Genomic DNA, 13,325 nt, shown 5'->3' on the forward strand with positions numbered 1-13,325 from the left:
ATATATATATATATATATATAATGTTAGAGGTAGAAGAATGGATTTTTAAAATAATATTTAAGCTCCTAATTGGGAGTTTGTTGGAATATTTGTGCTAGTAGGAAGCTCCTAAGTGGGTCCCATGCTTGAGAGCACTCCAACAAGAGCTTCCTACTAGGAGATTGCTGCACTTGCTCTTAGTTAAGGGAGTTATCTGACAACTTATAGAGGAATTACATGACATTTTTTAAGTATAGGGATTACCTCGATAACGACCTAGAGAATTTTAATTTCGACCTACGATTTATTTTCTGAATAGATTTCTAAGATTTCATGAGAAGAAACACACTATAGCAGCCAACTAAAAATTAAGTTTCAGATTTTTTTTTTTTTTAAAAGAGGAGAAGTGTACCTAGCTAGCTACATATTGACTGATCATTTGACTCGTTTGGTCTTTTTTGCCCCCCTTTACAGCATCCATGGCACTAATTAAGCTCAACATTTTGTTTAGAAAGTAATATAAAGTCACCATCATGATCAACACCAGATAACACCGCCGAAAAATAAAGACAAAATTACCTAATTAGTCGTCTTAACTTAATCTTAATCAGCACAAGTCTTTCATCACGTTGTTAATTAATAACAGTCTGTCCCTTAGCATGTTAATTTGTTCTTTATTTTATTTATTTTTTGTTATTATTTTTATTTTTTCAGTCTTCGCCTAGAAGGCTATAACCCTCTAGCTACAAGCTTTGAACTAATTAACATTATTATTGGTTTGTCTCTATCTTAATTATAGAATACTTTTCTTAACATACAGCTCTTGGCTTGGTGTTCACACAATATAATCCCTGTATTAAATTTTGACCCTGCAAGGACCGTGTTGCCTAAAGTTGGCTAAGAACTTTGGTCTCATATTTTCATAGGATCGGTCTTTTTCAAGGTGTTAGATGACAAAGTAAAATTTCTTAAAATGATATATATGGGGGAAACGTCATCCAACTTTGTAATATCCGACTTAAAAAAGAAAATTTAAAATGTAAGAATTAATTTACCAAACAATTTAACGATATGCTATGGGCCTATGGCCATTTTCCCACAAAAAAAATAATAAAACATTTAACCTTATTTAATTTGCAAAATTATGTATATTTACGGTTACACTATCCAATAGCTAAAATGTATATGATCCGTGTACTTCTTTCTTTACGTCAAAATTTATAGTTCGTATTGTTTTACTTGTATACCCGTTGAATCTATAGTATTTTCAGTTTGTTCTCCAAAATTTTATTTTATCTAAATATATTTTGTAGTGAACCCCATTTAACGGGCCTAGGGCCGAAGAATCCAAAGCCCATACGTTACGTGATCAAATTCCTAAATCCCAACATCCTTGTTGGGCTCACTGATATCCATCTTACATTTAAATGAGCTTAGCAGTAGTTTATCGACGTAATAAGCGCCGGTCCTTGTGTTTTGTTGGGTCGTTGCACGTATAAAAGATGTTAGATGTTAAAAACATTTAAAAAATGTTTTTTTAGGCCCAATGGGATTAATCTCCGCTAGGATTAGAGCTAGGCTGATAGACATTTACACGTCATCCCAGGTCCATCCAATTTGAAAGAGTAATAATAATTACACCATGAATCCCTTATTAGCTAAGCACAGCTGCAAGTATAAAGCCCCTGCTCACACAGACTGCTTTTGATTTCTTTAGTTTACATATGTTGGTTTAATATACACCATTTAAATATACTAAGCTACCTGAGTGTAATAAGAGAGATGATTAGTTATAATTCTTTATAAATTATGACTTATAGTTCATCTATTAACTAATGCGTTAAATGTTTATGAAGGAATGGACAATGCATACCTCCTTTTGCTATGTTATAAGAAGAAAAGAATGCAATTTTTTTATCAGTTAAATTAGATAGTTTGAGTGATAGAGTTCTTCTTAGATAAATTATAATCTTAAGTTTGAATTACATAGCTTAACCATCAATCTCCTTTACAAATGTAAATAAAAATTTACGTTTTCTAAAATCTTAGAAAACAAATGGGATTTCAATGTCCCGAGACTTCAATCAATGCTTATACTCGGGAATAGGACACGAATAAGATTAGGACTTTTCTCTGATCCCCATAATAAATAGTAGGAAGTTCCACCATCTCTTAATATATAGGACTTTTCCATGACCATTATACACTCCCACCTCACGCATTTCCTACACTAATGTATGTTATAATAGAATAGTATAGTATATATTATTGTATTATAATATAAAATGTTAAATTGGGGGCCATTGTAATTTTATAAGTGTTTAGGGTGTCGTTTGTAAAGTTTTGAGGGTTTTTTGTAATTTTCAAAACTTTCAAAGGGGTGGTTGTAAAGTTTTCATGGAAGTGCTTTTTGTAAATTTGTTGGGGTGTTTGTAATTTTGGAAAGTTTTAAGGAGTTGTTTGTAAATTTTTATAACTAGTTGTTTATAATCTTTTAAAATTTACGTCACTGATTTGCTACTTTAGCAAGCAGGGCTTTTGTAATTTTTAGACTTTTCTTGGGGTGTATGTAATTTTAAAAAATTCAAGGGGTCTTTTGTAGAATTTTTACGGAGTTGTTTGTAATATTTCAAAATTTTCAGTAAGTTGTTATTTTCACAACTTTCATCGTGCTAGTGGTAAAATTTCCAAAGAGAATACTTTTAGTTTTTAAAACTTTCAATGTGCTGGTTGTAAAAATTCTAAGGGATTGTTGTTTATAGATTTTCAAGAGTTATTTGTAATTTTTGAACTTTTCACAGGATTTTTTTTGTAATTTTAGATTTTATTGGATTTTTTGTTATTTATGGAGTTTAAAATGGGCAGTTCTTAATTTGCTCAATTTTCTGGTGTTATTTATAATTTTTGTATTTTTCAAGATTTTATTAATAGTTTTTGAATCTTAAAGGGTTGGTCGCAAAATTTTGATTCTTTATGAGTCGACTTAGATTTTATATTTATTCGGAATTTGTTTCTAGTTTTTTAATTTAAGGGGGTATTTTGTATTTTTTGGATTTTTAGGGGTTTATTTACAATTTTTAGATTTTAAATGGGATAATTGATACTATTGATGTCTGATATCAAACAGTCAAATGAAAGGAGTGATTAAGTTGACGGAGGTCCTCTAACCAATGTTGAAAATAGCGATAACGCATAGCGTAATGCTCACCTCCGGTTAACGTAAAACGCAAAATAGCGTAACTCTTAACGTAGGTTAAATAATTTATTATTATTTAAATATTTTATAGATACATAATATTCAAAATCAGATATCATGAATAATCATCATAGTTTACAAACATATCATCATAAAAATACTATCACAAATCAATATATCATAACAATTTCACAACAAAATCAACCATGTATGCCTTAACAATCAGTCCAGAAGCATAGTCGTTAAAAAAATATACATCACACGTTATCACAGTAAGTTCTAGTAGGTACATCATAAATCTAAAAACATCTAATAGTAATCCAAGTGAAGTTACAGCTTTTATTTTTGAAAGAAAAGTACCAGTTTTTATTACTTCTAAATCTGATTATTTAGAAAAAAAAAAGTAATTAGTAATTCTTTGATCTCTTTTTAATGTTTTTAGTACAAAATCTGATTAATTTGAAAAAAAAAACTCAATCACAGCCATCAAAATTCTTTTAAAAATCAATCCCAACCCTTGAATAATTTAACCTAAGCTATGAAGTGCTATGAAGACGCGTTACAAAGCGTACACTATGGGTAAAATAGCGTACATTATTTTCTTTTTACACTATTTTCCAGCGCTACGCTACGCTATGCGCTATTTTGTGCTATGTAACGTGTTATTTCTACACTGCCTCTAACCTTCCGAATGTTTGGTTCTGGAGCAAGTTGTTCTTCTCTGCACATGTAGCAAATCGTAAGAATGCGGGGTTAAGTTCCCTGGTTGTTCCTCCGACGATCAAGTCAGTGATTTGCTTGAGTGGAGACGTAAAATGAACTGCAATAGTTCTTAAGCACACTGGGTAGAGGTAAAGATCTTACCCTATTGTTGAAAATAGTACCCCTATTTATAGTGAAGGAATGATGGCACTCATAATGTATTTAATGGTATTTATTACGAGGTGATTGATCGTCAGTGCACGGGGAGGGGGGCTCAAGGCTCGAGGTATTTCACCGCCTTTTGGATCGCCTTCGTAAGATGTCGACCAATTAGTTGGCCGAGTGGGGTGATTAAGCAGTCCACTTAGCCAAGGGTCGACATGTAACACATTCCGAGTCGTCCTTGTTTGGATCAAAAGTTGATATTTTCATTAGTGGTGAACTCATTACAATTTCAGTCATTACAATAAGTTCAAAAAAAAGAAAGAAAGTCGGTCTTTTTATAAGATCTCCTTTACACAATGAAAATAAAGATTACAACTCTTGTCAAACAGCGCAACGGACGTTTATCACCCGCTGCTTGCGTGGGATCTTTGCCTGTACCGAGGACGTTAATATCCGTGGACCGCTGCGGATCAGATCCGGTTAGCAGAAGTTGGATAATCAATGCTCTCACTTCACGAAGGAAGTAATTGCAGTAGCGGCGATTTTGACTAAGCAAAACCACGGCTCTTCTCGGGATTTAAGACCAAGCTTAAATCCGGAGGAATGGGGGACGAGTCTTAGATCTCTCGAACTCCACTCTTTATGCACAGGAGATCGCCAAGATCCGCTAACCCTCTCTGAAATTCGTAGCTATGCACTTGAGAAACCGGCAGCACCTCGCCCTCTTGATCTCCTCTCAAAAAATGAACACCCGAGCCTCTATTTATAGGCTTGGTTAGTGGTTTTCTTAGATCAGAACGAAGGATCCTCTCTGTCTTCAGTTAGAAACTGTCTAACAACAATATCAGAGTAGTTGGAACCCCAAATCCCGAAAGAATCCATGAAAGAACCAAAAAACCACATTTTGGCCGAACAGCCACCCGTGGCTCGGCCCTGGCCGGGCCACCAAATGGTGGCTCAGCCTTGACCGAGCCACCATTTGGTGGCTCGGCCCAACCTGACGGTGGCCGATGAGTGTGCGGGCCACTTGGTTCGCCGATTTGGTGGCTGGCGAGTACACGGGCTATTCGGTTCACCGTTTCGCTTCATGTGTTCATCGTCGTCGAATAATCCTCTTAGACTTAGATAGCGGCGTTCATCACCTTCTCTCTGTCTCAAGCTGTACATGGATACCTATAGGCATTTTTAGACGCCTACAGATACCCCCTCCAAAGTATTTCAGAGTCATTCTTTTATGCAGGAGTCTGGAATGCTTTGGATATGATAGTCCCTCGCCTTTAGTCGGTGTCAAAGGACCTGTGAACCGTTTCAATTCTTGACTTCCTCAGCCTTCAGTCTATAAAGGACCTGTGAACCGTTTCAATTCTTGACTTCCTCAGCCTTCAGTCTATCCAGTGCTTTGTTGAATAAATAAAGTTCTTGCGGCGCTGCGTTTATCGTCTGACCGTTGTCGAAGTCTTGAATCGAAATTGGTGAGTTAGTTTTGGCTCGTGTCATTGAGTTGACTTTGAACTGATTATCTTTGTCGCAACGCGTTGACCAGCGTTGACCTAGGGCTACGCGTTGCTCGGCGTCGACCTTAGGGTTTTGTATTGATTGGCGTTGACTTTCATTGCAACGTGTTGATTGGCGTTAACACGGTTTATACTCGTATGTTTGCTGGAGTATACACAGTTTAAGCTCTTAAGGCATTGGAGCGTGGCAATCCTAAATTTTAGGCTGCAGGACCAACTATTAAAGTTGTTTCATCTGCAGATATGGATCTTATCTCGAAGTCGTTGTATACTCAAATCACGAGACCAACTAATGAAGCTGATACGTCAATGACTCACATTTATAGAATTTTTGGAAAATTCTCAGCCATCAACGGATTTGATTAGCCTTTACCGATTACCGTTTGAGTCGGGCTAGCATGCAGTTTGTTTAGACCCGTTCTGCACATAACGTTGTGCTAAAAGAGTTAACTCTTTTAGTGCTACAATATTGAATACATAGGCTTCGTCTTTCTCACGGGAATAGACTACCCGGCAACGCGTGTTAGGCGCTGACTTAGGATTTTTGGCAAATCCTCAGCCTTCAACGGATTTGAGGTGCCTTTACCGATTACCTTTTGAATCGGGCTTGCATGTGGATTGTCTAAGTCCGTTCCGCATGTAACGTTATGCTAAAAGAGTTAACTCTTTTAGTGCTACGGTATTGAATACGTAGACTTCGTCTTTCTCACGGGAATAGACTACCCGGCAACGCGTGTTAGGTGCTGACTTATTCCTACTTAGGCTTCGGAATAAAAGTTCCCAGATTCGGATTCCGGTGTCTTCTTCAAACGGTGAAAGACTAAACCGGCAACGCGTGTTAGGCGTTGATTTATCCCTACCCAGGATTCGGGATAAAATTCCCCATGCATAAAAGGCATGGATTTTTATTGCTACGATGTCGAATACGTAGACTTGGTCGTTTTTATGAGAACGAACCACCCAGCAGCACGGGTTAAGCGCTGACTTATCCCTACTTAGGCTTCGGGACAAAATTCCACAGATTGGTATTCTGGTGTTTTTTTCAATCGGTGAAAGACTAAACCGGCAACGCGTGTTAGGCGTTGACTTATCCCTACTCAGGATTCGGGATAAAATTCCCCATGCATAAAAGGCATGGATTTTTGTTGCTACGATGTCGAATACGTAGACTTGGTCGTTTTTATGAGAACGAACCACCCAGCAGCACGGGTTAAGCGCTGACTTATCCCTACTTAGGCTTCGGGACAAAATTCCCCAGATTGGTATTCTGGTGTCTTTTTCAATCGGTGAAAGACTAAACCGGCAACGCGTGTTAGGCGTTGACTTATCCCTACTCAGGATTCGGGATAAAATTCCCCAGATTGGTATTCTGGTGTCTTTTTCAATCGGTGAAAGACTAAACCGGCAACGCGTGTTAGGCGTTGACTTATCCCTACTCAGGAATCAGGATAAAATTCCTCGGGCATAAAGTACGCGGATTTGAAAATTACGTCTTTTCTCAGGGTAAAGACAAACCCAAAAATGAAAGAGGAAGAATTTTATATTCTATCTTTCAACACTGAAGAGGAAGAATTTTATATTCTATCGCCAGTTGGAAAGGAAACTCGAGGTGGGATCTCCACCCCCAGAATCCGAAAAGATAAAACTAAGAGTAGGATCTCTACTCCGAGAATCGGAAAGATTCAAACGACCCTAACTTTTATAGGATTGGTTGTTTGATCTAAGAAAAGAGTTCCTCATTTATTAAGGGAAAATTCCGATTTCGACCCTAACTTTTATAGGTTTGGCTGAAAAGGAATTTATGGAAGTCTTTCGTTTATCGAAAGAGATGACTCAATCTTAGTCCTAACTATCTGCAGGTTTGACTAAGTGAGATTGGGAATGTGAGATGACCTTAACTTTTATAGGTTTGATCACTCGATTTGTGGACCTCTCGTTCATTGAAGGAATCGAGAGGGGATTTTGATTGTGATCCTAACTGTAGGAAGGTTTGACCAAGTGAAAAGTGAGAGTGGGAGTACAAATTACTGTAGGAGTGTTGATTCGTACAAATCACTCAAAGGGGGTTCTTGGTGTTAAGTGATAAGGACTTAACACGAAGGGGTTTGACAATTCGTCAATGATTGATAGATCAAACTTCTAAGCATCATACCCAGACTCTAACCATGAAAGTATTGAGTGCATGAACATAGCGGAAGTTTGAATGGATTAAACAGGAAAGAATTTTGGTGGTCCCACCGTCAATTAGTCTGATCGGTGGGGGATTCTGTGGTGGGAGACTATGAGTCGTCAAACACCAATGAGAATTTTGTGAGGGAAAATTGATCCAATGAAGTGATCGAATCTCATCTCAGCAAAAGAGTTTTCAGAAATTATAATAGGATTTTAGTGTTTATCACTTTGTTCATAATAATCGGGTTATCCCTAAGAATATTACATTTAACATTCTTCCGGGAACTTCCCGTTACATGAATTATCCACCCCCAGCTTTCTTTGCAAAACTGGGTGTAACGAGGAGTACGTTATCCTCAGTCGCATGTTCGGGTTATCCTTAAGAATATAAGATTCTCTAGGAACTTCCCGTTACATAAATCATCTACCCCCAGCTTCCTTAGCGAAACCGGGTTCAACATCGTACTTAGTTGGATGACCGAGAAGCACTTTATACTCGTATACTTTTTGGAGTGTAGGAAGGAACAGTTTATACTCTTATACTTATCAGAGTATTCATTCGGCTTAATTGAGCGATATAACGCCGGCTTCAACCAAAGTTTGGATGCTATTCTTGAGAGCAAAGCAATCCTTGGTGGGATGAAGGACCCTCCTGTGATACGCACAGTACTTTGGATCCACAGTATTGTCAGCTTCCTCCTTTAAGGAGGGATTCGAAGATGGCTGGAACGTCTTCGTCCTTGAAGGAATACTCTTTTTGGAGTTTCGGATCCGAAGTCTTTTGCTGCCTTCGGGGTTGTTGTTGCGACGTTTGATTAGCACCAACAGCAGCTGCAGGTGCCTTGCCCTTACCACGAGAGGTGAAGTTCGAGTTCGGAGGATTAGCCGTCAGTTGGCTTCTCTCGGCCTTCTTCCTTCGGAGGAAGCGTTCGGTCCGCTCTCCACGCATTTTCAACTCTTTCCAAGTGTTGGATGGTGCGACTCCCATAACTTCCAATATCTCAATAGATAGGTTGTTATGACATGTCTGGAGGATGAAATCCTCCGTGATTGGATCTCGGCAGTTCATTGCTTTATTACGGAAGCGCTTGACGAAGTCGTCGATTGTCTCTTCATCTTCTTGTTTCTCATCGAAGAGTGTCCTAATGGATACCTCATCGTCGTCGTCAAAGAAATTGCCAAGGAATGAACTCTCCATATCGTCCCAGTTGTTAATGCTTCCGAGCTTGAGACAGCGATACCAATCGAAGGCGGGCCCACGAAGGGTGCCAACGAATGACCGAACCATCAAGGCTTCATTGCCGGAGATCATACCCAAATGGGACTTGAAATAGATCAAATATTGAGTGGGCGAACCCTTCCCATCGAACGGTGTGAAGTTGATTAGGTTGAACTTCGCCGGATACGGGATCAAATCCCACTCTCTCGGATATGGACACGGAATACCGGTCCTTTTCACCTCTTGAGCAGACATCAGAGCGTTGATTTTGCTTTCGAGATCTTTTATTTTCTCATCCTCGCTCGTATCGGGACTTGGACGATTCTTAAGAGGAATAACGGGGCCACCTCCAGTGTTGTCATTGTTGGTAGGACCACCCCCAGCATTTTGGTCAAGGGAAGGGTTCTCAGTATCGAGACGTTCATCCACATCCGAATCGCTACTTACTTGGTGAGCAAGGTTACGATGGCTGGATTCACCGAACTGATTGGACAGAGCCCGAATTCGTTGATCATGCTCTTCCCTCATTCGTAGCATAGCCATTTCCATTTCGATCTTGAATGCCTCTTTCTGTTTGGTTAGGGCATCCTCGAGAATTTTGACGATTTGCTCGGTGTTGACCATGAATGCCTCGTGCGATTGTCCTGGGCTAGACACCGTTTGGTCAGAAGCGACTGTAGAGTTGGCATCTGATGCTTCATCATCGGAGGATAATCCCCTCTGCATTCTCAGATAATCCCTTTGTCTAATAGTTCCCGATCGTAACCGGGTTAGACGATGCGATATAAGCGGGTCAGAGCTGGAAGGTCGAATCGATTTTCCCTTATCAGTCATATTTATTGTGACTTCCAAAAGTTCGTCACCTTGAACGGTCGATCGTTTCTTGTGGAAACGTCTTGGCTTGGACTTAGTCACTCCATTAGAGATCCTCTCAAATACCGAGACCCTCTGCGGAGCGGTCTTGGGGCAGTTATACGCTGATAATACTGCCCTGATAATGTTTGTGCACGAACAATGAGAGTATGTTTCTCCGGTACTTCTCTTTCGAGAACTGTTCGTACTCCTAGCCCGATAGTACAACTCATCGGTCTAAAGACCGGAGTAACCTATGGCATGTTGGCATGATTTCTCAGGTATAACGTCGTCGTCTGACGAACACGTTTCCTTCTGAAAGCTTGCTGTCTTATTGGCGTTCTTAAGAGTCACGCGTTTGGAGCTATGCTTTTGGGAGCGCGAGCTTTTGACGGGCTCTTGGTCTTCAATTCTCCGTCCGAGGCGATCAATTGCAGGGGTTTCCCCATTATAAAAAGGCCCTGACTTGTTGCGAGGGCGTGTGCGACCCCCAGCTCGAGTGATTGCTCGCCCTGACTTGTTGCGAGGGCGTGTGCGACCCCCAGCTCGAGTGATTGCTCGGGATTCAGTCACCGGACCCAAGCGTTCTTTGATCGGAACCTTTGCGACCCCCAGCTCGAGTGATTGCTCGGGATTCAGTCACCGGACCCAAGCGTTCTTTGATCGGAACCTAGCCTCGATCCTCGTGCAAAAGACCCAGGCGATCCGTCATCCTCATCTTGAAACAGGATAAGTCTCCATGATCGTGAGGTATCACCGGGAATGTAGAATTCATCGGGACATGAATATGGGCCGCCGGAAACTCAGATGGGACTATAGGAAGTGAATCAGCAGTGAAATGGACCAAACCAGACTGAGTTTCGCTCAAGCCACCATTTGGTGGCTTGACTTTGGCCGAGCCACCATTTGGTGGTTTGAACTTGGCCGAGCCACCATTTGGTGGTTTGAGAGTTTCGGGCGGTGTTTGATTTTTTTTCGACGCCGTTTCGGACTTGGGTTTCCATACTTGGCTTAACTTTGGTGTCTTCTTAATCACCTCTTTTTTGCTTTAACCTCTGCGATTTTTGCACGAGAATCCGTGCGTACGTAATCAAGGCGCGATGCTTCCGAATGCGCTCCTCGAGGGTTGAGCGGGTCCGTTTGACTTGGATCCATTCATTCGCTATCGGTTTGGAGGAGGGGCATTTGTTTGCCGCTGGGGAACTCGGTTCCTTCTGTGTTTCAGATCCGCCTCATAGTCGATCCCGTCAACATGCTCCAAAGCCTTAGAAAATTGGCGCGCAAGTCGTTGGCGTTGCCTTTGGCGTGCTCTTTTAGATAGGGTTGGCATAACTTCGGTACTCAACTCCTTGATTGAGGAGGAATTCAGATCTGTAAGTCTGGGCTCGTTAGAGGCCGGAGGGGCTTTGTAAGGCGAGATTGCAACTGCAACGCGGGCCTTGATCTTCATGCGCTTGCGAGGGGCGAAGGATCTGGAGGAGAAGGACGATAGATACTCCTCGAATTTCAGTTGGTCGAACTCGTACTCGACCTCTTCGTAAACCGGGATCTGGATCCGTGGTTGCGGCACGACAGCTTTGGCAGTGAAGCTGTTGGCTCCCACTGTGGTCGCCAGCTTGTTTGGATCAAAAGTTGATATTTTCATTAGTGGCGAACTCATTACAATTTCAGTCATTACAATAAGTTCAAAAAAAAAGTCGGTCTTTTTATAAGATCTCCTTTACACAATGAAAATAAAGATTACAACTCTTGTCAAACAGCGCAACGGACGTTTATCACCCGCTGCTTGCGTGGGATCTTTGCCTGTACCAGGGACGTTAATATCCGTGGACCGCCGCGGATCAGATCCGGTTAGCAGAAGTTGGATAATCAATGCTCTCACTTCACGAAGGAAGTAATTGCAGTAGCGGCGATTTTGACTAAGCAAAACCAAGGCTCTTCTCGGGATTTAAGACCAAGCTTAACTCCGGAGGAATGGGGGACGGGTCTTAGATCTCTCGAACTCCACTCTTTATGTACAGGAGATCGCTAAGATCCGCTAACCCTCTCTGAAATTCGTAGCTATGCACTTGAGAAACCGGCAGCACCTCGCCCTCTTGATCTCCTCTCAAAAAATGAACACCCGAGCCTCTATTTATAGGCTTGGTTAGTGGTTTTCTTAGATCAGAACGAAGGATCCTCTCTGTCTTCAGTTAGAAACTGTCTAACAACAATATCAGAGTAGTTGGAACCCCAAATCCCGAAAGAATCCATGAAAGAACCAAAAAACCACATTTTGGCCGAACAGCCACCCGTGGCTCGGCCCTGGCCGCTCGGCCTTGGCCGAGCCACTGGTCTGGCCGGGTCGCTTTGGTGCGACTCGGTCGCCAGGGGCTTTATCTGTTTTCTGGGTTTTGACTTGTTCCGTCGTTACGCGTATTTTGTCGCTTCGTTGACTTGTACGCTTTCCAGATTCATTTCGCGAACGCGTGGATAGCTTGTCGGTGGCCGATGAGTGTGCGGGCCACTTGGTTCGCCGATTTGGTGGCTGGCGAGTACACGGGCTATTCGGTTTACCGTTTCGCTTCATGTGTTCATCGTCGTCGAATAATCCTCTTAGACTTAGATAGCGGCGTTCATCACCTTCTCTCTGTCTCAAGCTGTACATAGATACCTATAGGAATTTTTAGACGCCTACAGTCCTTGCAAGATGTTGGTGTATCAAGTCGATTGAACTGGGCCTTTGGTTATCTTGAAGCGCTAACTCGATTACACATAATGTGAGACACTTGTCTGCTATTGATTGAAAATTATTTTTCATCACTAAAATGGTTATAACATATACTTTTCTAATTTTTAAAAACCCTTTTATAAAAAAGAAAAGCTTTGATTAATGGAATTTTTAAATTATAAATAGTTTTAATTTGATAATAATTCTTAGTTAAAGAGGATTAGAAAGGATAGTTTTGATTATTAGAATTTTTATAATTATGTATTGTTTTAATTTGGTTAGGGTTCTTAGGTGAAGATAGGATTAGGTGTCAACATGTCAATTTATGATAGAATAGATGGACATGTGGCAGATTTTTGATACATAACATAATTTTGAGTCCTTAGGGGTAGTTCACCAATTTATATAGAAAGTAGAATTATAATTATGATATTTTTAATTATGGATAATTATAATTTGATTATGATTATTAAATATTTGATTATTTGAATTATGGATAGTTTTAATTTTATGGGAAATTTTAATTAGGTGAAGATATGATTAGGTGTTATGTGTTATGTTCTGATTGTTGTGGGTCCAGCCCAAGATAAGGCCCACATGAGGTCCACATGAATTAAAATTCTATCTAGAAGAAGATTTGGAGAATCTAGTTATAATAGGAATAGGTTTGGAGGACCTGAAAATAGAATTCTTTTATAAAATAGAATGAATTCTTTTATAAAAGAATTATATTCATAAGAAACCTGTAATTTTTTTGGTGTTACAGTAAACTGTGAATAGTAACCCAAGAGGAGAAGAAGAAGAAGAAGAAGAAG

This window comes from Asparagus officinalis, chromosome 9, assembly GCF_001876935.1.
Source record: "Asparagus officinalis chromosome 9, Aspof.V1, whole genome shotgun sequence".
Classification (NCBI taxonomy): domain Eukaryota; kingdom Viridiplantae; phylum Streptophyta; class Magnoliopsida; order Asparagales; family Asparagaceae; genus Asparagus; species Asparagus officinalis.